Raw genomic sequence first — 24,325 nt, forward strand, 5'->3', positions numbered from 1 at the left:
TACAGAGCTGGAATTAATTGAAACACAATGAATTCCCAAATCCTGCAGTGTGGAACTTATTCTAACAGCCTGAGCAGTCATTTCCCACTCCAGCTCCAGAGCAGGGGTCAATAAACCCTGGCAATGGCAACAATTCCAGACACATTCCTATTTCCAACAGTCAGAGCTAATTTGTTCTTTATTTACACTTGAAACTGAAAATAATGTTACATTTATGCAGTGGACCTGCAAATGTTAATTTTACTGGTTTGTGTCTCAGAATTTTAGGGGGTCTCTTACTGAGCAGTGGAAGACAAGTTTGGTTTCTTCTGGTTCACCCAAGAAAAATTTGCTGCTTGGAAAAGCTCAATTTGTTTTTAATTCTTTGGTCCCCTGATGACCATGCCTCTTAATTGGTATTAGCTCAGAGTTCAGAACCTCACTGCTCACCAGAGAGGAGTGAAGTACAAATCAAGCTCTAGAATGGACTTTGGAGAAAGGTTTGGAGATTATCTTGCTCAAAGCTGATATTGGGCCCAGTTAGGAACTCTAATACCATTTTGCTTCCCTGGGAAAACAATGGATTTCACTGCAGCCTGAAAATGCTGCTCAGTTCCTGGTGAGTTGTATACATGATAAATTTAAGCAGATGTTTGTTAAAAACTCCCTGAGGTACCTTCAAAGTTCCTCCTGTGTGGGGAACGTGATGGATCCTCATCCCAGGTTTTTGCTGGACTGCTCTGATGGACTTGCACAAGGAAAAGAAAATAAAATCCCATTTTCTCTCTTCACTTTTCCTTGAGGTAGCTTGCTTCAGCTGGGCAGCAAAATGTCACTTACAAGAGCATTACGAGTTTGCAGAGCAGAGAAAAACCCCTTTGGCGGGGGGATGAAGGAGCACATGGAGGATGGGGGGAAACTCCAATTCCTGAAGGCCCCATTAGTTTCTAATGGTCTTGTCTTTCTGAAGGGAAGGGAGAGATGGTGCTCCTGTGGCAGCTGAGGAATTTCAGGGACATTTTTCAGTCTGTGCATGAATGATGTGCAAAACCCAGTAAAGCCAGGCTGTGTTCGTTGCTGCTGCAGTAACAACCACCCGTAAATTTGAATTGCTGGCATGGGCCTGATTCAGAGCCCTTAAATGCCTTTACAAGACCTGCCCGTGCAGACAGCTGGAAAAGGGGGTTGTTTTCCCTTGACCTATGTTCTTTTTGAGCATTCTGGGTTTAGTTTTTATATTTGTGGCAAGCTGAAATGTCAGAATTTCAGGTCTCCATCAGACAGGCCATCAATAAATCATAACGATCTAACGCGCTCACGGCTGTACTTGTAAAAACTTCCAACCCCAGCAACTCACACTTGTTGCTGTCTGAAGTATTTTAATCCTGTGGGAGCAAGGGAAAATCATCTCTGCAAAAGTGTGATTAGAGCTGGAGTCTCTTACCATCCTGCCTCCAAAGATCTGTGCAAATGAAGGCTCTCAGGGCATTTCTGCATGATCAGCCCACTCCTTTTATTTTGCACACCATTATTTAATTTTCAGAATCACTCCCATCACTGCGGGTGACTAGATTTTGCTTTGTTGTGTCGTTCTTGACCTTTTTCTGGCCCTGACCTGCCTGGAGCACTGTTCTGACCTCATGGAGAGCCGTGTGGATCAGCTTTGGAGCATTCCTGAGCCTCCTCTCCCAACTTCAAACAAAAGCTCAAACTTCCAGCTCAGAAGTTTGTAGCTTTGAGTGCTGGCCAAAAACAATGCTGTCAAGCTGACATAAACCATCTGCTATTGTATTTACAATTTTTTTGGCTCTCTATATCTTCCTGGTTTGGAGGCAAGTCCTTCTGCACAATCCTTGAATACTAACTCTTGGATGGAAGGGACAATATCGCCACAAACCATCAACTTCACTGAGCTCAGGAAAAGTAAAACAGCAAAATACCTCCACAGCCACCTGTGAGATCCTGGGCCTGTTACACAGAGGTGGATGCACAGCCTTGCTTCCCCCAGATTTGGAAGGAGAATTGTTTTTGTGATGACAACAAAGACACAAGCACAGATTCAGAGCTTTCTCTTTTTCCCTATGGAAATTTATATCAATATTTCCTTAACCAGATAAAAATATTACCAATGTTTATCCATTTGGCTGAAGGCTGGATCTCAGCTGGAGGGTTTCTTCAGAATGTGAGCATTCCCATCAAAGAGAACACGGGAAACACTTTTATCACAGTATTTTGGCATGATTTTTTTCTCTGTTCAGGCAGGATCAGAAAGGGAAAACCCAAAAAAAAATCAATGATGATGCTACTGAGAACCTGCTGTATTTGAAGGTGTTCATTGCAGGGGGTTGGACTTGAGGGATGTAAAGGTCCCTTCCAACCCAAACTATTCCATAAAAAAAGCACAATGTACTCCTGTAAATAGTCCCTCTTCACTACACATTCTTGAAAATGTCCAAAACAGCTTCCATGGCCCAAAACCACAACCCAAACTCCTCAGCTTTTCATAAGCATGAGGCTGGAGTGAAACGATACCCTAAGAAGTAAAAAACTTATTTTATTCAGACAAATCACCTGGCTATCAGTTTTTGCCAGAGCTGACAGAAGGGTGAGAACAGCAGACACAAGATGATGACTCTGGAAAATCCAAATAATAATCAAAATCCGTGAGAAGTAATAGTGTATTAAGTAATCTACTCCACCAGACTTTGGAGCGTGCCACTCTCTAATCTCCACGAAAATAAAACATCAGTATTTATCTGTCAACACTGCTTAATCCATCGTCAGCACCCTCAGAAATGGGCCCACATGAAATAAAGTCTGGCACAAGCAGAGAGGCTGCTTTCCATCCCACTCTCTTCAAAATGTCATGGGGTGACGTACGATTGTATTTTGCAGCAGAAACAACTGCTGTCCAAGCCCTGAGATTTAAACAGACATATTTATGTGGTATTCCTCATCTGGCCCATCAGCTAATTAATTTTCTTTATTTACTATTATTTTCTATTTTAGAAGAGTGTTATGAAACTTTGGAGAATATTGATGGGTTTGTCTTGGTGTTTTTATCCACTGACTCCACTATGCTTTCAGGAATCTTTTGGCTAAACAGTGCAAGAGAATGGAGGCCTTTGGACTTCCAATCCTCTCCATGTCAGGAGAGGATGCACGAAGCACAGAAATTATTTTGAGCCCAGATTTTGTCTCTGAGTGTCATAGATGCAAAGCCAGAGCCCTTTGGCTGGCACTCACCAACATTTTGCTGGAGACTGCAGATCCCCCCACAGGATTCTGATAAACCTGATTACCAAAAAAATGATCAAATCTTTCCATGTCATGTGCAGCACAGCAATCAAATGTGAGCCTACAACAGCTTATCTATTTCTCACCCTTATTAGCAAAGAATAAACTGCTAAAACATTGTCTCTGAGTGTCATAGATGCAAAGCCAGAGCCCTTTGGCTGGCACTCGCCAACATTTTGCTGGAGACTGCAGATCCCCCCACAGGATTCTGATAAACCTGATTACCAAAAAAATGATCAAATCTTTCCATGTCATGTGCAGCACAGCAATCAAATGTGAGCCTACAACAGCCTACAACAGCTCTATTTCTCACCCTTATTAGCAAAGAATAAACTGCTAAAACAAAGCCCACCTACCTTTTTTTTTTTTTTTCCCCCTTGCTCTGGGTTTTTAGGATACGCAGTTTTGCTGTATTATCTTTATTATACAGTCTTTTTAGAGAGTTTATGAGAGCGTGGAGTGACAAGGGGGAATGGCTTCAAACTGAGAGAGAGGAGGTTTAGATGGGATATTAGGAAGAAATTCCTCCCTGGGATGGTGGGAATAGAATTCCCAGAGAAGCTGTGGCTGCCCCTGAATCCCTGGAAATGTCCAAGGCCAGGCTGGACAGGGCTTGGAGACGCTGGGATAGTGGAAGGTGTCCCTGCCTATGGCAGAGGTGGCACTGGAAGATCTTTAAGGTCCCTTCCTACCCAAATAATTTCATGATTATCTGAAGTAAGCATGACTGGGAAGAAGAAGGGAAAGGAGCAATTTAAAATATGAGATTTAAAGAAACTACTTAGCAAAACTTAGAGCTACCTAAATTAAAGTCCAGTTTCTGCTGTTCCCACCTTAGGGCCCTTCCTTCTCCTACATCTCCAGCCCCATCTGTGCCTCCTCTTGAATCTGTGCATTTGATGAAGGACCCGTGTTTAAAGCAAAGCTTCGCCGCCATTTGCTCTCATTAAACCATTAAATCATCATTAAATGATGAGTCAGGGCAGTGCCATGGAACCAGGCCCCTGCAAACGCTGTTAAATGGGTGGCAAATGTTCTGTCAAGTGCTGCAGCCACACAAGCTCACTTTGCCTCAGCACTCATTTTTTAGGAGTGGGGCTGGAGGTGTTTCAGCAATGTTTTATTGAGACAGATGTGCACAGAAACCATTTTTAAATTACCGGTGCTCAGGAAAGCTGCTTGGAGATAAAAGGAGGGATTGTCCACGGACAAGATGCATTTGTGTACTCAGGCTAATCAGGAAGAAGGATACAACTGCTGGAAAGAGGCAGAGATAAAGGCAAACATACCCAAACAGTCATTTTATTCAGGATCTTCCTTATAAACAGTCCTAGGTACATTTTTAAAGTTATTATGAGAAACACTGGATCACTGGACAGCAAAGACACAACACAGCTGTATTTTTCGTGTTGCTAACCATCCTTTAGTACCAAAAAAAGCTGAATCTTTGTCTGTTCTTTGTTTTCCGAAAGCAGGTAGTGGAAATGCTGCAAATTTCACCTCAGGAAAATATTTTCCATTCTCTAACCATGTTAATTTTATCCCCAAACACTGTTCTGTACACACAGATTGGTAAATCATATCCATTGCTTATGCAAGGCACAATATACCCCCCACATTGCACTCAGTAGTTCAACACTGCAGTGATTATTTGATTAACATTAAAATCAAATTATTAATGAACAATATCAGCAGCTTCTTTATGTTAATAATGATTAATTGCATTTCTATTTTGGAAAACAGCCGACCTCCAGCAATGGATGACAACAACATTTGGTGCTGGCGTCTCTCCTGCAAAGCTTACAAATAATTTGGTAGAGCAGCTAATTATCTGACAAAGCCAATCAGTTATTAATCTCTTAGGAGATTCCATCAGACCATCCTTTTATAGAAGTCAATCATTATTAATTTATTTTTTGCTGTTTTTCATTGGACAGACTCTCTGATGTCAAAATCTGGGTGTGCTAAATCAGGAGCTCTCCTCAGTCTGCATGATCAAATCCATTGGAGCTGCACCATTTTTATTAAAACCAAACATTTCTTGAGTTCTGAAGTTCTTAAAGGGAAGTGTGTGCAGAAATTTGTTCCAAAAATGATATATGGAAATATTTTTTTATAGGAATTCAATGCTTAGTACATAATCAAGTAGGTTTCAGCCCAAGTACCAGAAGTTTAGTTTGGATTCTGAGATACACAAGGAGATTCAAAATAAGAATTATTAGACACTCATCACAGAATTGGTCCATAAAATAGTGGAGGAATCTTCACAAAAACTGCTCCAATTCTCAGAAGAACGCTTCCATATTAATTTTCTTTCCAAAATAGGTCACTCTTTGTTATTAAATAACTATTGCTTGCTTGATTTCTTTTTTTAGAAAAAAACTACAAGGCTGACATGAAACTTGGGAGGTATTTTTGACTGGAATGTGCTTTTAAATGAGACCTACTTCTACTCCTTCTATTTCCTTTCTATTTCTTGCACTGGTTCCTCTTGTTGAACTTTCAAATTTAGGAGGAGACGATGCCCTCATTTATTCCCTCTTGCTCTGGGTTGCTTGCAGAACCTTATTTTCCCCACTTTTCATTCCCATCACTTTTTCAAAAGGAGGTAGGGTGAAAGGGGTGTATTTATGGAATCCTTTGTGATTTAATATATATTTTTTAAAACGTGTGGAATACTGGATCACATCCATGGGTGCACACCTGCAGGCAAATTGAGGAGCAGGAGAAGGAAAACAAGCTTGGCAAATGGACAACTGTGAGATTTCACAGCATCTCAAGGGCAGGGGTTGTTTTTTACCCAATAAAGATGCAAGAAATTGCCAAAACACTGAATAGAATGCAATGAAACATTAAAACCTCACAGATTTTATATGTCAACCCATCAAAAGAGGCTTGGATGGTTCTCCAGGCTGGGGGTGCTCTCCAAGGGACCTGCAGGAGCTGCTCAACCTCCAGGCCACGTGCAGAACCCAAATTTCGGCTCCTCCCGTGACTGTGGGCACTGTGCCCCACTGGCAACATCCCTTTGCTCCTCTCCCCACCACCTGCACCCCACAGATGATGTCTCTGCTCCATCCCTGGTGTTTGGAGATGGGGAATTGATTCCCATGGGCAGCTTGTGCCTCTCCTGCACCCCAGAGCCCAAGGACATCCCAGCAAAGATGGTACCCATGGAAACCATGGAGCTGCAGAGTTTTACAGCCCACATTTCTGACAAAGTGGTGGCAAAGTGTTTCCCATATCTCTTTTAAAAGCAGCAATTATGGGATCTCCTGCGCTTCAGCTTGCAATAAAACACCTGATTGTGGAAGTTTTCTGGAAATGCCTACACACAGCCCTTGCCACTTGGTGGTTTTGGCCTCATAAACCCTGTTACTGTTCACTTTGCTTTGCATAGCTGCAGGCCAATTAATTTCCCTTTACATTAACTTGCCTGAGCAGGAGCACACAGGTCTCAGGGGAATAATGCATTTCCTGCCCTCCTCATTTCCTTCCCCAGATGAGCTGTGGGCACTTTGGGTACCCAAAACAGCTGCAGATCTCCCAGGCTGCAGCTAGGATGCCATCCAAAATTTCTCCTAAATGCAAATTTCTCCAAAATTTCTCCTGGGATTGACCACGAGGGAAAATACTTGCACAGAACTTGTGTTTGAAGAAGAGAAGTTCAGCCACATCCCCTGCCTATGTCAGAAGGTTGGAATGAAAATTTTTAAAGTCCCTTCCAACCCAAACCACTTTTGATTTTTTGATGAGTTCTTTACCAGAATCCTTCAGGATTTGTAATTCCAAGAGTTGCCAGTTCCCCTTTATAAACAGGGGACATATCAAGATATGAACAAGGAGCTGTTTTCCTGTCCCTCAGCCATGTGGAGGATGACTGCAGAGCATCCATATGGTTCCTCTTCTGTGCTTGGTACAACTACACCTGGCCCAAAACATTTATTGGATGTAGTATCCCAGGAATTATATGGCCCCTGAGACAGCAGAGCTGGTGTTTCTGCCAGGGTAAGTTATGTTACAGCTAAATAATGTTACAACCCAAAGTTCATTGTGCTACAGGAAGTGTGGGAAAAGGTTTAAAGGGATCTTTGCTTTCCCAAAGGATCTATGTTTCTTCACTTTCCATCCTTGCAGTCTAAAAATGTTATCTCTATTACCTCAACAATCTTTTTTTTTTAAGTTTTACTGGTTATTTCTGTGTGCTTGTAGGTTTTGGTGTTTTTTTTCCTCTTTGCTGTATTTTATGTGTGCATGAAAAATGAATAAAAGCTGTGCAATAAAAGATATTTCATTAATAAAAGCTTTTCAGATCTTTATTAACCACTAGTGCCATTAGTCAGGGAGAGGAGAAAATTCCTCACAGTCAGAATTCCCAAGCTGATTCTCTGAGACAGCAAAAAAGGGTAAAAAAAAGGGTAAAAAGGTGTTGTAATAAAATAAAATGTGGAAAATTCCAAGCTGCTGTCTTCACTGCTTCATGATTATATTAACAATCATTTCACAATAATGAAAACAAACACTGGCTGTAAATGTAAAACCTCAGGATCTGAAGCAGAAGTGCTTGTGCCTGGCCCACAGTGGAATAATTTCCACCCCATAGTTAATGCAGTTATTGCCAACCCACTCTGCTTTCACCTCATATTTTGTATTTTTGTGACTAATTGTTCTGTTTTTTAAAGGAAGAGAGATCCCAAAGGTTGGATGCTCCATGAGCTAAAGAAAGTTGTTTTTAATGAGCTGGTTAACATGGGACAGTTTACTGCAGTTAATCAAACACAGGCATGGATGACCTGTTAATCAAACACAGGCATGAATGACCTAATATTATTCTGGGGATAATAATTCTGAAGAAAATGAGCTCCAAGTTGTCAAAGTTTTGGACTTGGACTTCAACCTCTGGCACAGGATTTGATTTTAGATGTCCTGAGAGTCTTGTGATAATTCTTGTCATGATAGTTGAAGTCTTAAGTGATGAGCCACAGGAAAAATACTGTGAGAAAATATTCTGGTGCTCCAAAAGTGAGGATAACATTGAGGTTCCACAGGATGAAGAGAAGAGTTTTTGACAAATTATTCTAAATACTTCAAACAACCTGCCTTGTAGGCACTGATTAAATTATAGTAAGGAAAGAAACCAAATATTTGATTTCTCTTGTTTTCCTTACTAGAGGACTTCAGACATCTCTGACCCTTTGTACCCAACAAAAGGAAGGACAAAACTGATGTCGTGTTGTGCTTCAATGGGGTTGCTGGAGTTGAGCACAAACCTTGGAGACACCTCATTCCTGCAAAAACAGGAGCTGATTTCCCACTAACTGGGATAATTTTCTCAGGTTCAGTGGAGACACTCCTTATTCATAACCTTGAGACAAAGGAAGGCCCACGGTGCTTGCAATAAACTTTGCTTTTTGCCTGAAGATAAAGCAGCCAGGATTACATTTGCAGCAGGAACAGCCACAGCCTCTATCCTATTGATTTTCCATGCTGCTGCAGATGGGGAATATTGTCTGCTCCTGCCCAGCTGGAGGTGTTGGGTGAATTTCCAAGATTTAAATATTTATTGCTCTTTCAGTAATTTCTCGAAGTTTCCCCGAGTTTTTCAACTGGTCTGATCTCCCCCTATGGGGAGGAAAACTTTTAAGGCTGCCAAAAGCCAAAGTATTTTTAGAGAGGGCATCATGTATTGATTATTGCCAAATCTCCATGGACTAAGACACTATGTTATTGTCAGCATTTTTATTGCTGCCACTGCCTTTTCTTTTTTTTTCCCTTTAATGGTTACAAGTGAGTCTAATATATTTTAGGTCAAACTCTTCTACCAGCTAGAAGCCACTGAGAACTTTTCATAAGAACCATATCCAGCTTCAAGAGGCAGAAAAATGAATATTTTTGCTGCGTTTCTGTTTCTATCAGCTATAGCAGAGAAGAAGAAATGCTATTTCTGTTTGTTTTGACAAGCAAAGAGAATAATCTCGTTCTTCTCTTGATCTCGCTATCCCTTCACAGATTACAGCTATCTCACATGTAATGTAAAAATCATATAGAAATTGAAATGCGTGAAGGGGAGACAGGAACAGATCTCTCAGGATGCAGGGGAACAGGAATTTGTCTGGGGAATTGGGCCCAGAAAGCACAGGGATAATTTGTGAATGATGAAGAATCTGCCCATCTGGAAAATGCTATGGAAAGTTCAACTTGATGAAAGGCAAAGCCCTCCTTGTTGTGCTCCCCTCTCTCTGCAGCTTGGTCAATATTTACCCTCTCAAAACCAACCCTGCACAGAGCACGAGGCCAAAAGAGACATAAGAGACATCAGGTCTGGGTGCCAGACCCTTTATGGTCCTGTGGGGAAGGGTTTGGAGCCCCAGGAGGGGCTGAGGGAGCTGGGAAGGGGCTCAGCCTGGAGAAAAGGGGGATCAGGGGGGACCTTGTGGCTCTGCACAGCTCCTGACAGGAGGGGACAGCCGGGGGGATTTGGGATCTTATCCCAGGGAACAGGGACAGGAGGAGAGGGAACGGCCTCAGGCTGGGCCAGGGCAGGCTCAGGGTGGACACCAGCAGGAATTTCCCCATGGAAAGGGTGGATAAACACTGTGAGGTGCTGCCCAGGGAGGTTTGGCGTGCTCATCCCTGGAGGTGTCCAAGGAATTCCTGGATGTGGCACTCAGAGCTCTGGGCTGGGGACAAGGTTGGACTCCATGATCTTTGAGGGCTTTTCCACCCTTCCTGATTCTGTTATTCTGTGACCTTCATGGCCGGCAAAATTTTATTTCTGCATTTATCTTCATGAAACAGCTTTTAATCTCTCCTGCTTTAGTTTATTCAAAAAAAGAAAATAATATCAGAAATGTTCTCCTTTTTTCATGCCATAATTTGGCATAGACCCTGACATTAAGCAGACCTTTCTTTTTTAGATCCTGATAGCACATTCCTGTTCCCAAACAGAGTCAGATAACCAAGGCCACTGCTGATGAGAGGCTTATCTGTGGTGTTTCTGTCAGAGAAAGTGCAGTGTAACACAGGTCAAGTAAGCCAGGGTTTGTGTGAGAAAAAGGAGAAATTAATTGCAAAGCCCAGCTTACAACATCTCCAAAAATGAACTCGTTCAGCCCACTGCTCTCTCTGATGTTGAAATTCAGGAGGCTGGGGCTGAACCTGCTGTGTTCCAGCTGTGTGCACAGCATTCCTCCCCGCAGGAATAAATGGGATTTTGATTCCTTCCACTCCTCCCTCTGGGTCAGATCAGGGGGATGTCAGTGGGGATGGTGTGACAGATCAAACAGGAGCCTCAGCACGCCCAGATTTCCTGCTGCAGCTTGGACGTGCCATTCCTGCGTCTCAGTGTCCCTTGTCCAACACCCTGGGACAGAGGGAGGGCACTGAGGGAGAGGAGCAGGAATGCTGCAGCTGCTTCCCAGGGCACATGGAGGGAGAAGGAACCACTCCAGAAATGAGGTGTGAGGAGAAGTGAGCTCCACTTGAAAGGACTTAGAGAAAACTCACGACTGCTCGAGTTACTGGGTCAGTGGTGAGGGAAGGGAGAGCGGCTCCTCTACTCCATGCCATTGAAAGGACTTAGAGAAAACTCACGACTGCTCGAGTTACTGGGTCAGTGAGAGCGGCTCCTCTGCTCCATGCCAAGGCAAATCCCTGGAAAACAGGGTGGGAATTACCCAGGTACACACATTACCAGCACTGGAAAATATTTCTTTTCCTCTTCTCTGGTGTTTCATATTGCTTTGGTAAGGGGAAGTGTGGAATGAGAGCTGGAGCTGTAGAAACTCCAAGGATTTTAAAGCCCTTTTGCTGATCTGCTCTGGAGAGCACCTTCCCAACACCTCTGCAATGTCCAAACCTGACGGTGTCATCGTGCTCACCCCTGCAAATAACCCAGATTATTTTAACCAACTTCTGGGCAAAATCTAAACTCTTCCATGAGTTTTCCACACCCAGAGAGCAGTGACAGAGCCAATACCATGGATCACACTGAGAGTGCCCTCACTGAACTCAGCCTAATGCACAGCACAGGCCAGCAGGAGTGTTCTGAATTTACTCAGCAGAGTTCTTCTTTCTGCATTTGTTGCACACAAACTTTGTACAAATAACATTATTTTCTTTCTTTTTATTTTTTTTTTGCCTTTGCTTGTTATTCCCAGCAGCTTTCTTTTAGTGCTATTTTGCCATTTCTCACAAGTTTCTCTGTGCTGTAATTATGCCAGTCTGCTTTCCAAATATACTTTTTTCTTGGTACTGAAATAGAAAGGTTGGGACTGCACAAGAGAAGGGGGAATAATTTTCACAGAATTATTTCGGCGACTTCAGGGACTGCACGCGATGTTTTTACAGCTTTCCATAGATTTTCCTTCTCCCTCCACTTGCACATGTTTGGAAATCACTCAGGCAACACGACATCCTGAATATCCCAGCCCAGGAAAAGCAACTGCTGTGCCTGCAGGAGTGGATATTTTACATGAGACAAGTGGTTATTGTCAACGAGACTGGGAATAACTTGTCTGAACATTTCCAAGCTGGCTCCAGCTCTGTATATGCAACACGAGCAGTGATGGAGTAGTTACAACATTTCTCCAGCAGCACAGCTCCCTGCAGACGTCAGCAGGTTTTATCAGGCTCACAGGGAATGTTCCCACTGTTTATTGCACTGGGGAAGTTCTGCCTCCAACAGCTCAGGCCAGATTAGGCTTTTCAAAACCCCTGGTTCTTGAATTTTATATTTTAATGCTTTTTTGACTGAAGGGTCTGGAGGGGATTTTTTGGCAGATTTTTATCAGAAGCAAACAAAGAGGCAAAATATTTACCAGAAACTGCTCAAACATCCATAATTTTATATAATTTTGGGGCTGAAATGTGCAAACAACATGATTAGACAACATAAGAAATGCCATATAAGATAAAACCCCCAAAAACGAAGTTCCTAATATTCTGAGCAGACTTTGGGGCTGGTGATATTTAAAGCTATAAACTCCAGCTCTCTTAAGATAACCAAGAGAAATCCACTGCAGCTGTCTGCTCCAAGGTGGAGATGCAGGGATATCTCCTTTAAAATCTCTGTTCATCAGTATGGGAGGCCAGCTCTCCTGCCTCAGCTCAGAACTCTCCCTCCAGCAAGGTTAGAGAGTGCCATTATCATTTCATAATAAGGCACAGGATGAGCACAGCATTCCTGATATGTGCAGGACTGTTTGGAACAAGGAGATGCCTCCAATTAAACGGCAGCAAATTGCACAGCCCAGTAAAAATACTGACTCAGAACTTTGTGCAGCTTGAGCCCAGCCTTTCCCAGCAAAGCACTTGTTTCTGGGGGTAGCTCTCGGTTGATTTTAAGAGGGCTTTGCTGCTTAGATGTTTGTGGAAACTAAAACCAGGAGAAGAGTTTAGCAAAGGCCACCCAGTTCTCCTGGCAGAGGCATCAGCACAGAGATGAGATTCTGCTCCCTGCCAGCACAGCACCTCTGCCTCTCTCTGAGCCCTCAGCTCATTTGCTGGCCAAGGGACAGGGCTGTCACCGTGCCAGCCTGGGCAGGAGATGTTTCTGCCAGAGAAGTTTGTGGTACGTGACCCAGGCATGGCATTTCTGCCATTCCCTTCCATTTCCCGCTCGCCCCCGTCCCAGGATAACTCTGTCATCACTCCTCAGAGCATAGTGGGGACAGAAACCAGATCTCTGACTCCATTTCCTTCCAGGCACCTGCTTGAAGCAGGATTAGAAGGATAACAAGCTCAACCTTCCCCTGCCAGGTCTGCAAGAGGGACTTGCAGGCCAAATATTCTGTCCCACACAGGATCCAGGACTGCAGTGATCCTGCTGGTGGCAATTTACACACATATAAGATATTAAAAAATGAATAAATTAATAAACAAAAATCCATATTTTGAAGTCATATCGCAGCAGGTGATCTCCACAGGCTGCCCAGCTGGCACACTGGGCTTGGCAGTGTCACACATCCCTGTTTGTGAGATGGGGAGCAGTTTTGGATTGTCCCATCATGGGGTTTGTTACCATCCACCACTCCTGACACGAATCCCGGAAGATGGAAGATGGAACTGCTGAGGTCTCTCTGGCACATCCCTGTTTGTGAGATGGGGAGCAGTTTTGGATTGTCCCACCATGGGGTTTGTTACCATCCACCACTCCTGACACAAATCCTCAGGTGGGAGATGGAACTGCTGAGGTCTCTCTGCTCTGTGAGACCCTTCTGCAGCATTTTATAATATATTATTGATATCACAGAATGATTTAGGTAGGGAGGGGCTTTAAAGTTCATCTCATTCCATCCCTGCCATGGGCACCTTCCACTATCCCAGGTTGCTCCAAGCCACTTCCAGCTTTTAGACACCTCCAGGGATGGGACATGAAGAATTTGCTGTGTCCCCTAAAAGCAGAGAACTCACCCTTTCTAATAAGGAACTGCTCCAAAATAAATTAAACCAATAATGAATAAAAGGCAGATATCATGAGTGTTAAATCCAGATTATCCACCCCAGATGAGGCCTGGAGGCAGCTGATGGCAAAAGATTTTGGTTTCTGAATTGTCAATTGGAATGCCCTGGCTGAGCTGGTGGCTGTATTATAACACTGTTTACAGACACTGTGTGGAATCACAGGCATAATAAATCCAGGGAAAGAGCTCCTGAAATCGAGAGGGAAATTCGCACTTCATTGAATTCCGTGTCAGCTTCCATTAAACTCAAAGGGACAGGAGAGTCTTCATGGGGTTACTGAGCATCTGTAAACACTTCCAAGCATGCCCCAAGTTACAGGTTTATTTTTCAGTTCAAAAAAATTGCCCAGGCGAAGAAACATTTATTTCTTATTACAGAAGAACGAGCCAAGAGGCTTCATAAGTGAGCAAAGACATCAAAAAAATTGATCTAAATATTACCATATTTGGGGTGCTACACAGTTTAGGAACCTCATTGGATGGAGGGAACCTAATCTAATATGACTTATTTTATTATTTTTTACTTCTCTTGGCAGTGTATTTTCATTCCAGGGTGGGTTCAGAGGCACTTGAGGCCACATTAATTTAATGTCTGATGTGCTTCACGTTGAGGCTCTGGATTAATGGACACATTCACAGAGTCTCAGGATGGTTCAGGTTGGAAGGAATCCCCACAAATCACTTGGTGCAACCCTTCTGCTCAAGCAGGACCACCCAGAGCCAGTTGCCAAGGTCACCTTGGATGGGACTTTAGGAAAATGGGTCCACTGGGTGACACCCCTGCCCAGGGCAGTGGGGTTGGAACAAGATGATCTTTAAGGTGCCTTCCAACCCAAAATATCCCATAATTCTATGGCTGTGTGCAGACACCTTTTGAATAATTTCAAGAATGGAGAACCTCCCTGGGCAGCTGGTTTGACCATCCTCACAGTGAATGTGTGTTTGCTCACCCTCACAGTAAATTTGTGTTTCCTGATTTTCCTGGGTTCAGGTTTTGCCCACTGACTCCTGTCCTGGAGCACTGCGTCTGTTTGGAGACTGCTTCCTCCTCATCAAAAAGCAAACTGTCAGCTGCTCTCCAGGCAGGGGCAGCAGGATCACTGGGGTTCGTTTTAATTAATCACAACTTTGAAATGAGGAAAAAAAAAATCCTGCCCGTGATGAGGTTAAAGAGCTCTTGTTCAAATAAAGCTTCTTGCTTAAATATCACAGGGAGAAAAGAGGAGAGGAAAGGTAGGTAAATATTTCAGTGCTAAACCAGGTTTAAAGGCTGTGCCTCTCCCAGCAGAAATAGGAGAGGCCCCTGGTGCAAAAATTGGCACCTAACTCCTTTCTAAATCTTCCTGGGGAATGTCATGGTCAACAAAACATTGCAATTCCTGAGCATGTGTGACTTACTCATACATTCAACTTCAGCTATAAATAAATGCTTAATTGTTCTGGAGGCTGTGTGTGCCTGAGTCCAAGCACAGCCCTTGGATCCACTGCTGGAAGTGGATCCCAGCTGCTAAATCAGGGTTCACTTTAAAGCCACAAACCCAACAGCAAGGCTGGCAGGCTTCAGTCAGATGAGGTTTTTAGTGCAAAATATTGAAACAGTTGGGAGCAAAAGAATCTTAGAGAATGAAATCAGAAGATGACTGAAAATAAAACCATGAAGTTTTCTTAAATCTTACCGTTTCATTGCTATTGGGAACTCAAAGGACAAACACAAGAGCTGGGGAAAGGAAAAACTCTTCTAGGCTGGAGCTTTTAGAGTTCTAACCTACTTGGAATGGTAGGATAGGCAGAGTGAAGAAAGAATGAAGAAATTATTGCAGCTGAATTCTGTGTATGGGAACACCCTCTATGGAAAATCACCTTGTCTTTCTTTCATCATAAAGCAAAATGATAGAGAAGAATTGATTTTTCAAAATTCCATAGCACTGAGTAACAGTCCAGGCAACACAGAGAGCAAAAGCAAGAGACAGAAAGGAAAGGGTAAAAAACACATGAGTAACTGAAGCCTCCATTGTGCAATTTGCCACACGGATTCAAAAGAAAAATCGAGAAATTACTTAGTGGTTAGTGAGAGATATTAACTAATGACAAAATTACCTAAGTGTATTTCTTGTGTGAATTTGGATTGAAACTGGAGATTAAAAAGTGCCACAATAGGCTGAACTCTGGATTCTGATGTTGAAAAAATTGTATTTGTTCATATTTCATAGCTTGCTGGATTTTAATAATTAAATATTGACCAGGATAACTATTACACATGAAAGGCTGCTTGATTCAAGGGGCTGGTTCTTCTCTCTGAAGATTTTCTTGATAAATGACTTTTTCCTTTTCCTGTTGCACATTTGAGGTTAGTAACAAGTGCAGGTCTGGAGCTGAGGAGCTTGTGGGGATGGTGCATTCCAGGCTGGAATATCTGATGGGACCAGCGAAGGAAGCAGCAAAAAGTTTTCCTGCATCAAGGAGGCGGAAGGGAAGGAAAAGCACGGCGTCAGCAGCTCTGTGAGGCGCTGGCAGGTCTGAGCTGTGCCATCCATCAGGGCTGAGCTCCTCCCGTGGCTCTGAATCACTGCAGGTCCCAGGAGCACCGAGATGCCTGGCTGGGGGACCATAAAGTGAAGCCAAGCAGACCAGCCCTGATCCCCAAACTGCTCCTGAGAAGCTCCATAACTCAAACAGAAACACCCTCGGAGCGGCTCACGTATTTATTGCCAACCACAACTCATTTCTTTGTGTTTTATTTTACAAATTCTCCATTACTTGCTTCAGCTGCGCTGAAATGGCCTCCTGTATTTCAAAGTATTTCAGGCTGATCCTGTACTTGGCTTTTCCGTGTCTGAAATCTTCAGACAATTGAACAATCAGATTACTGAGAAGATGTTAAGTGCCTCGTGATGCAAGGAAGTGTGAGCTATTTAAGAACTAATGTGAAAAATGGCAAATTATATGCTAGCAGCTAGGTCTGAAAGGGAAAAAAGGAAGAATAAGTCAATATGATTAGACAGGACTATATTCAATAAGCACAATTTTGGTTTGAAATTGTGCAAGAAGAATTTTATTCCTTAGCAGATTTTCCTCTGGATTATTGAAGATACCTCTGCTCTGCAAGACACATTTTCCTTTTCCAATCCTCATATTTATAAAAATAATCTGATTGAAAAGAACTGGATGCATAGAAATGAGAATTTCTTGTTTTTAACGATGCAGATATTAAAATGGATTCTCTATATTAAAAACTGCAAAGATTATTTATACAAGAAGTGCCCAATCAATCATTTTCCAGGCAGAAAAGCTGTCAAAAAGAAAAATCTTGCATTAATGATCATTCTTTGGCAGCTCTGCACAGGTTTCTCTGGAATGAGAAGTGGTTGAGTTCATTTGAGTGGACACAGCTCAAAGCCATTACTTTAAGCAGCTGGTAACTTTGGCCAAAGGACTAAGTGAGCATTTGCACAGAAAAACTGAATAAAATTAACTGCAATGCCTGTGTTTTGCTCCATTTTATTGGTGGGGATTCACCAAGTCCTCAGTTCTGAACTAAATCGGTGGTTAAAAATGTAAACATTAACAGAAGAATTCCCACATCACCAACTGAGGCACTGGAGGTTTAAATGAGAGTGTCCTTCTTTTGCACAAACACAGGAGAAACCCAGCAGTGTCAGAGACTTCCTGGTAGAACTGTTTGGAATCCTTATGGGACATCCTGGTCACAAGAAATTAATTAAATCCAGCTTTCAAACACCTGGGTTCTGTTCCAGCTGCCAAACTTTCGCTCCCCAGTCCCAAAAATGCCCCACTTCCATACCACCATCATTTCTGGATTGTAAAAGTAAAAAACTCATTTATCTTCCTAAAGTTCTTCCACTCTAGAACTTATTTAGGTCTGGATGTGGCTTAGAAGAGAGTGGGAAACTGGCAATGCAGAATATTCAGTAATTTGTGGGTCACGTGCTCATAAAATGAGAAAAGCTTTATATCAGAAAATACTTTTTATAATATTTACACAAAATATAGCAGAAACTGTGTTTTTAATAGAATCTCCAGCATGAAAATGCAATCAATGTTTAATATTGGGGAAAAAATCCAAATGTTTATGGTATTAAAGATGGAGTCAAAAGCATTTACCAGACTGCTCATTTCATTGAAATTCAAGTCAATGACAAATTATTAAGATGTTTTCATGAAGCCCAAAAGATTGCAAGGAAAATGCAAAAATACTTTTAATTACAGCATTTTGTACCATTATCTATATATTTACAGAAGTAGCCATACCCTAGAGAAAGATGGTAAGTGTTTGTATGAAGGAAGGTGAAGAAGGTCACGGAAATTGCACATTCTGTGGAAAATGGGGAACGTGGGCACTGTAATTAATGGATCAAATTGCCAGGGAATTGTAGAGAAGATCAGAGGGTAAAAAGATAATTAGCAGATCAAAGGGTAAGAAGGCAAGTGTTGAAATAAAGTGGTGGTAATAGAAACAGCTGAAGAGGAATTATTGACCAATAATTGTATTGCTTTGGGCAATGTCTGCTTTGATAGAGCTGTTATTAAGGAGGTTTTTAATGCACTAATCTGTTTTTATAAAAGTGGAGTTATGAGTGTCAAATGCCATGAATTCACTGCAGAGCTCTGACTGTAACCTGGTTTTTAGGAGTTTGTACCCAATGGCAGTGGGAAAGAAAAGGAATTTGGGCTGCAGGGGTTGGACATGTGTCAAGAAATCTTCCTTTAATGGAGCATAACAGAGGGGGATTTTGGCTTTTTTTTTTTTGAATCAACAGGAATTTCAGAGTTTATTCTGCAGTGGGGGAAATGTTGGGCTAAAGCCTCCACTGCTCTGAGCTTTATTCCTTTCCCTGCAGGCTGAGTTTTGTCTGAGATCCCTCTTTGTGCTCTGGACTAACAAGTCCCAGGCTTGGGAGCTCCTGCAGAGATTTGCTGTCAAGACCCCTCTCTATAAAGGAACTTTTGGATGTGTTGGTCTTAATATTTGGAATAATGCCTACTCTGAGTGTGGACAAGGATGGGAAATTGATTAAATTTATGGGACAACCACAAAAATCTGTGGAGAGCCTTGGTGAAGAGAGGATCCTCAGGTGGGCTGCAGACACTGCCACTTTTCCCAAGGATTGGCAGAGGAGAATTTTGGTTTCTGCTTCCATTTTTCAGAGCCCATTTACTCACAAATAACAGCAGCATGGAATAGGTAAAGGAAATGGCATTTGTAGTTAGCACCTGGTGGATTTCCCTCTGCAAAGAGGAGAAGATAAACACAATTTGTTCACGTCGTTACTCTCCCATTTAGCTCATCATTAAGAGAAATTTGTGGGGAAAAAGTAGGTTCTGAGGTGTGGAAATTTTTTTTGTTGTTAAATAGTAAATACCTCCCAGATTATTTAAGTGATAGGGAAGATTGAAAATGCCACTCAAAGGAGCTCTTGTGCTTCTGCTGAAGGCAATGACAAAATTTTAATTAACTGAAAGTCACCCAATGATCAAGAAGTGGGAGTGCAGTGTCATTCCCAGAGACAGATGGATCTGGAAGTTTTACGGAATGGAGGCAATAGTGAGTGTTTGTGGATGAAATTGTGATTTTAGTTTGTAATAATCATTTTTGCAACCAGAATTCTGCAGTGAGAGCTCCAGGTCAAAATCTTTTTAAGAGCAGATATGAGAAAAATTCTAACTGTGCTCATCACTGTAGAACTGAAAATGAGAGATGAAATAGGAAGAAGGTCTAGATAAAAATATGCAGAAAATAGAATAGGAGCTATTTCTTTTTTTTTTTCCCTGCAGTTATAACTTGTAATTAAAAATAAAATAATTTAAATATATTTGCTTTAGGTCATGAGAAATGAGGCATGGTTAGGGTTATTTAATGACTGATGTAACTTCTGCTAACAGTACCTATAAAATTTATATCTCTGTAATTAGTGAGTGAGAGAAGTTTAATATTTCAGAAGTATCCCTTTGGATGTGTAATTTCAGCAGGTTCTCACAGTCCTGAATAAGGACCTTTGAATTACTTTCTAAACAATTCTGGATAAATGATAAGTCACAGCTTTTGCTTCTTTTTCTGGGTTAAAAACCTTAATTTTTTCACATGTGACACGATAAAATCAGATCAGCATTAAAATGCAGTTGAAATGTAATTGTTTTGTAAGAAAAGGTGCTGCACAGGCTGTGCTGGAAAGGGGCTGATGAGCTGATTAAACATCCTGCAAGGAGGAATTTCATTGGGAAGATTGAGAGCTGTGGTGAGAACTCCTCTCTGCCCACACACTTTTACCACTTCTCACTCTGAGGATTTATAAATAGTTTATAAATTAAAATAATTAACCCCAGCACTCCCAGACTCACACCTTTCTGAACCAGAACACATGGTTCCATTAATAGTGGATAAAACATTAACTCCTGCAACCAGGGCACATATTGAAATGGAACAGAGTTGGAAATAGCAGCAGCTGGAGCTCTTTTCCAGGCAAACATACAGATTTGGAAGGAATAGATGGATAATTTGCAATACAACGATGATTTAGTACAATAATAATTTCCTGGCTAGCTCCAGATCCCTGAAAAGAATGCCAGGGTTTTTAAAGAGTGATACACATAATGACCAAATTCACTAAATCCAAAAAAATAGTGCCCACAGGCTTGGGAAGTGTCCTCAAGCTGTCAGGGAGGGAACTCTTATCGCTGTTCACTTTGTGCAGAAGACCTTGTGCAGGAATTAAATTTCCTTTTTTCTGCTGCTTCTCCCCAAACCATCACATGGCTGAAGCCTCCCCAGCCCTGCCCTTCTTAGAGCATGCCTGGAAACTTTAGTTAATCTCACCTGCAATCCAATTAAAAGCCTCTCAAAACCTTGCACCTGCCCTAATTGTGGATTCACATCACTGCTTTGCAGTCATTAAGTCCACGAGTTAAAGTTTGGATGAGTGCAGCTAATCTGGTTTATCAACAAAGTGCTGCAAGGTTCCTGTGCTAAACCAGGATAATCAGCAGGGGTCAGCCAGGAATTATCTTGTCTCGCCAAGCATTTCAAAATGGTTAATTATGTTTGTTCATAAAAGTTGGACCCAAAACAACTGAAATCTGAGGGAAAAGCTTTGGAACTTTTGACTGCGAGTAACTCATTTGGCTGAGGTGTTGATTTATATCAGAAAGTTCTGAGAGCCTTTTATTCTTCAGCAAAAAAGCAAGATACTGGGGTTGTGTTTTCAAAGTGCAGCAGACAAAAGTGCATCTCCATGCTGCTGAACCTGTATTTCCATGGATATCTGTGTGCATGGATGCATATTCCCTAAGAAACACACAATGTGCTCCTCCCACCTCACAGAGTCAAGCTGTTAAATATTAATCCTCTTGCCAAATTCCTGTTGTAGATCCCAAAGTATCCAAAAAGTCTAAAATTCTATATTTTACCAGAGATTTTTTTAAAATAAGTTTCTTTGTGCTCATTCAGCAGCAATGGAAAACCCACCTAAGCCGTAGATGAGGATAAATAAAAACAGAGCATGGAGAGAGAGAGAAATCAGTAACTCAGCCAGGAACTCTTTTTTTTTTTTTTTCTCCTAAAGGATTCTAGCTCCCAATTCACCCAGGGTAAATCAGCACACCTGTGGCACGTGGAACAGATGGAGCAGGCATGGCAAACACCTCCAGCTGCACAGATCTGTTACACAGGTGCTGGGTTCAGGCTCTGCCTGGCCAAGGGCACTGGGGTTTGGAAAATGCCCAGAATTCCAGGGGCTGGAAGAGAAAAAACAGGGAGAAAGGATCAGCTGGCAGCAGCATCTTCCAGAGCAGCCCCCAGGGGAGCCAAACCTGCCTGGCTCATTCCTCACCCCGTGCTTGGAATCACTGTCAAATTCCTAAACTTATTTGGCAGTTCATGGGGAGGAATTTTTGGCTGGAGTTACTGGAACAGAGACACTGGGATACTCAGTGCCTCAGTGGATGCTGTTAAACTCTTCCATGGCTGAGCATTCTGGGGCAGATGCTCTTCTGTGAGGTCTTTTAATTCCTCCCCCCTAATTTCTTGGGGGTTCTTTTCACACCTTATTTGTTATCATTCCCATTTTCTGCCACGTTTGCTCCCAACCCTGTTGTGGGTCTTTTTCTTTTTTTTTCCATTTGTCTTCTTTGATCCTTCCCTTCCCTTCCCTTCCCTTCCCTTCCCTTCCCTTCCCTTCCCTTCCCTTCCCTTCCCTTCCCTTCCCTTCCCTTCCCTTCCCTTCCCTTCCCTTCCCTTCCCTTCCCTTCCCTTCCCTTCCCTTCCCTTCCCTTCCCTTCCCTTCCCTTCCCTTCCCTTTTTTTCTTTTTTTTTTTTTTTTTTTTTTTTTTTTTGGGGTTTTTTTTTTGTTTGTTTTTTTTTTTTTTGTGGGGAGGGTGGATATATTTGTTCCTTTTGTTGGGTTTTTTAAGGGGAGCTTTTTCTTTGCTTGGTTTGGTGTGAGTTTTTTTTCAGTTTTCTAATTTTTATTTTTCATTTTTTGCTTTTTTTCTCCCTATTTATTTCCTTCTCCTTTTTTTTTTTTTTGAGGGTATTTATTTTCTCACTTGTGAATTTCCCCCCTCCAGCTGAGGAGGACAGTGGCAGTGTCAGGGGGCAGTGACAGCCCAGGCTGCTCTCCACTCTGGACACGCTGCAGGTGTAACTCAAGCACGGTGACGTTTGTTATGTCCCTCTAAATAGCTCTGCTGATGGAGCAGAACTGGTGCTGAGCCAGGAGAAATGATAAAACATAATCAAGCCCCAGAAGACAACGTTGTGATGTTGATAGAGACAAATTTATATCCCTCCTCTGCCCATGTTATGTTCAGATTAATCCATTTGGTATCTGAGTGTTATAGAAGCCAAAACGCTTGGTAATGATCTGTTGGGACAGGAATATTAGAAGGGTCTATTCTTTTATAAACTAATTTTCTCTCCAAAACTGTAATTCAAATACTAATTTTTCTGTTTAAAAAACAAAAAAAATCTTCAGTTCCTTCTGTTGAAAAGCCACCTTTCCAGCTCTGAGCTGGTGGGGATGAGCTGTCTCCTCATGAAGATTTAACTGGGTACATAAATCCGTGTGTTTATAGAGCAGAAATCTCTCTGTATAAACAGACTGAGCCTCTACTGACCAAAGAAGGCCAAACCCCAGGCTCCCACTTCAACAGAAATTTGCCTTTTTTAGTGTGATAATATCGGAGTGACGGTCAAGGTTTGGAATGGCAAGGCCTGAACTTCCATTCCAAAAATCCAGGCCAGGAGGGGGTTATGAGGTAATATCTGCAGTTGGGAGGAAGCCTGAAAATTTTGGGAGGGTCTAAGTTGTGTTATGGACAATTCTGGACTCTGTTGAAAGCCAGAAATCCTCAGCATTGGTTGGTCCAGCTTTGCAGAGCAGGCCTGGTACCATGAACATCCCAACTCTTCTGAGTCTGATACTCAGACTGGATTTCACACAAGTAATGCTTAACTTTGTCTAACAAAGATAGCTTATCTAACAAAAATTTCTTCAGACAAAACACTTAAAATGTGAAAAAAAAGGTGGTTTGATTGCTGGGAAATGTCTGACTTCAGTCATCCAATGCCAGCATCTAAAATAAGTGTGAAATATCTGTCATTAAACCTGGGAGATTATAAACCCAATGACAACTGGTTTAATGCCAACGGTTTTGTTGGCAGTGCAGTTCATCTTGTTCTGATCTTTCATCAGCTCTGTAACTAAATTCAGAATTCTTGCTTTGGGTATCAAAGATGGTAAGAAAGAATCAACACATTTTCTCAGGTTTCACAGAGAAACCTGTGTTTCTTGGCTCTCAGGAGTGAAGATAAAACATCAATTAACAACATTCCATCTTCAGGAAGGTCTGGGTGAGATATCCCTCTAATATGTAATCATCATTTTCAGCAATCACAGTCTTTTTTCACTCTTCATTACCTTAACCATTTACATCCAAGTACTTCACCATTTCCTTGTTTATTTTTGCAGATATGAGCCATGAATGACTACACAATGTACTGATTTCATTTGAATGATAAATAGAGATATTATTTCCCAGCAGGTGAATAAATAAGAAGCTGGCAAGTCACGCCAAGAAAATCAGTAAAACCTTAAAAAAGTGGTTTAACCTTTGTTTTACTCAAACAAAACCCACCTTTGCAACCAAATATTTTATAAAATCTTCCAGCACTTTTCCAAAGGTTATTTTACATTTTAATTGCCTCAGATATTTTTCTCCCATTGATTAGGCTGATCAGACAGGTGGATAAGGAAATATTGCTGTGAAGAAGATGGAGGAAGAAGAAATAAATACTGCTTTGATTGTGCTGTCAAGGCTCACTGTGGCAAAGCAGCACCCAACATATCCGTGAAGAACAGCACAGAAATAAAATGGGGAGTGCCAGAACTGCTCAGGGATGGACAAAAAATTCACCCTTCTGTTTATTTTCAGTATCCTTTTGTTAGCCTGAAGAATATTTGATAAATACAATGCTAATCTATGCAATGGGCTAATTACCTGTGGTATAAACATGTAGTGCTACACAAAGAGGGCTTTTGGATCCCAGATAATTTCAAGTTTTGATCAGCATG

The sequence above is a fragment of the Passer montanus genome, unplaced genomic scaffold (assembly GCF_014805655.1).
Source record: "Passer montanus isolate IOZ18808 unplaced genomic scaffold, ASM1480565v1 scaffold29, whole genome shotgun sequence".
In the NCBI taxonomy this organism is placed as follows: Eukaryota; Metazoa; Chordata; class Aves; order Passeriformes; family Passeridae; genus Passer; species Passer montanus.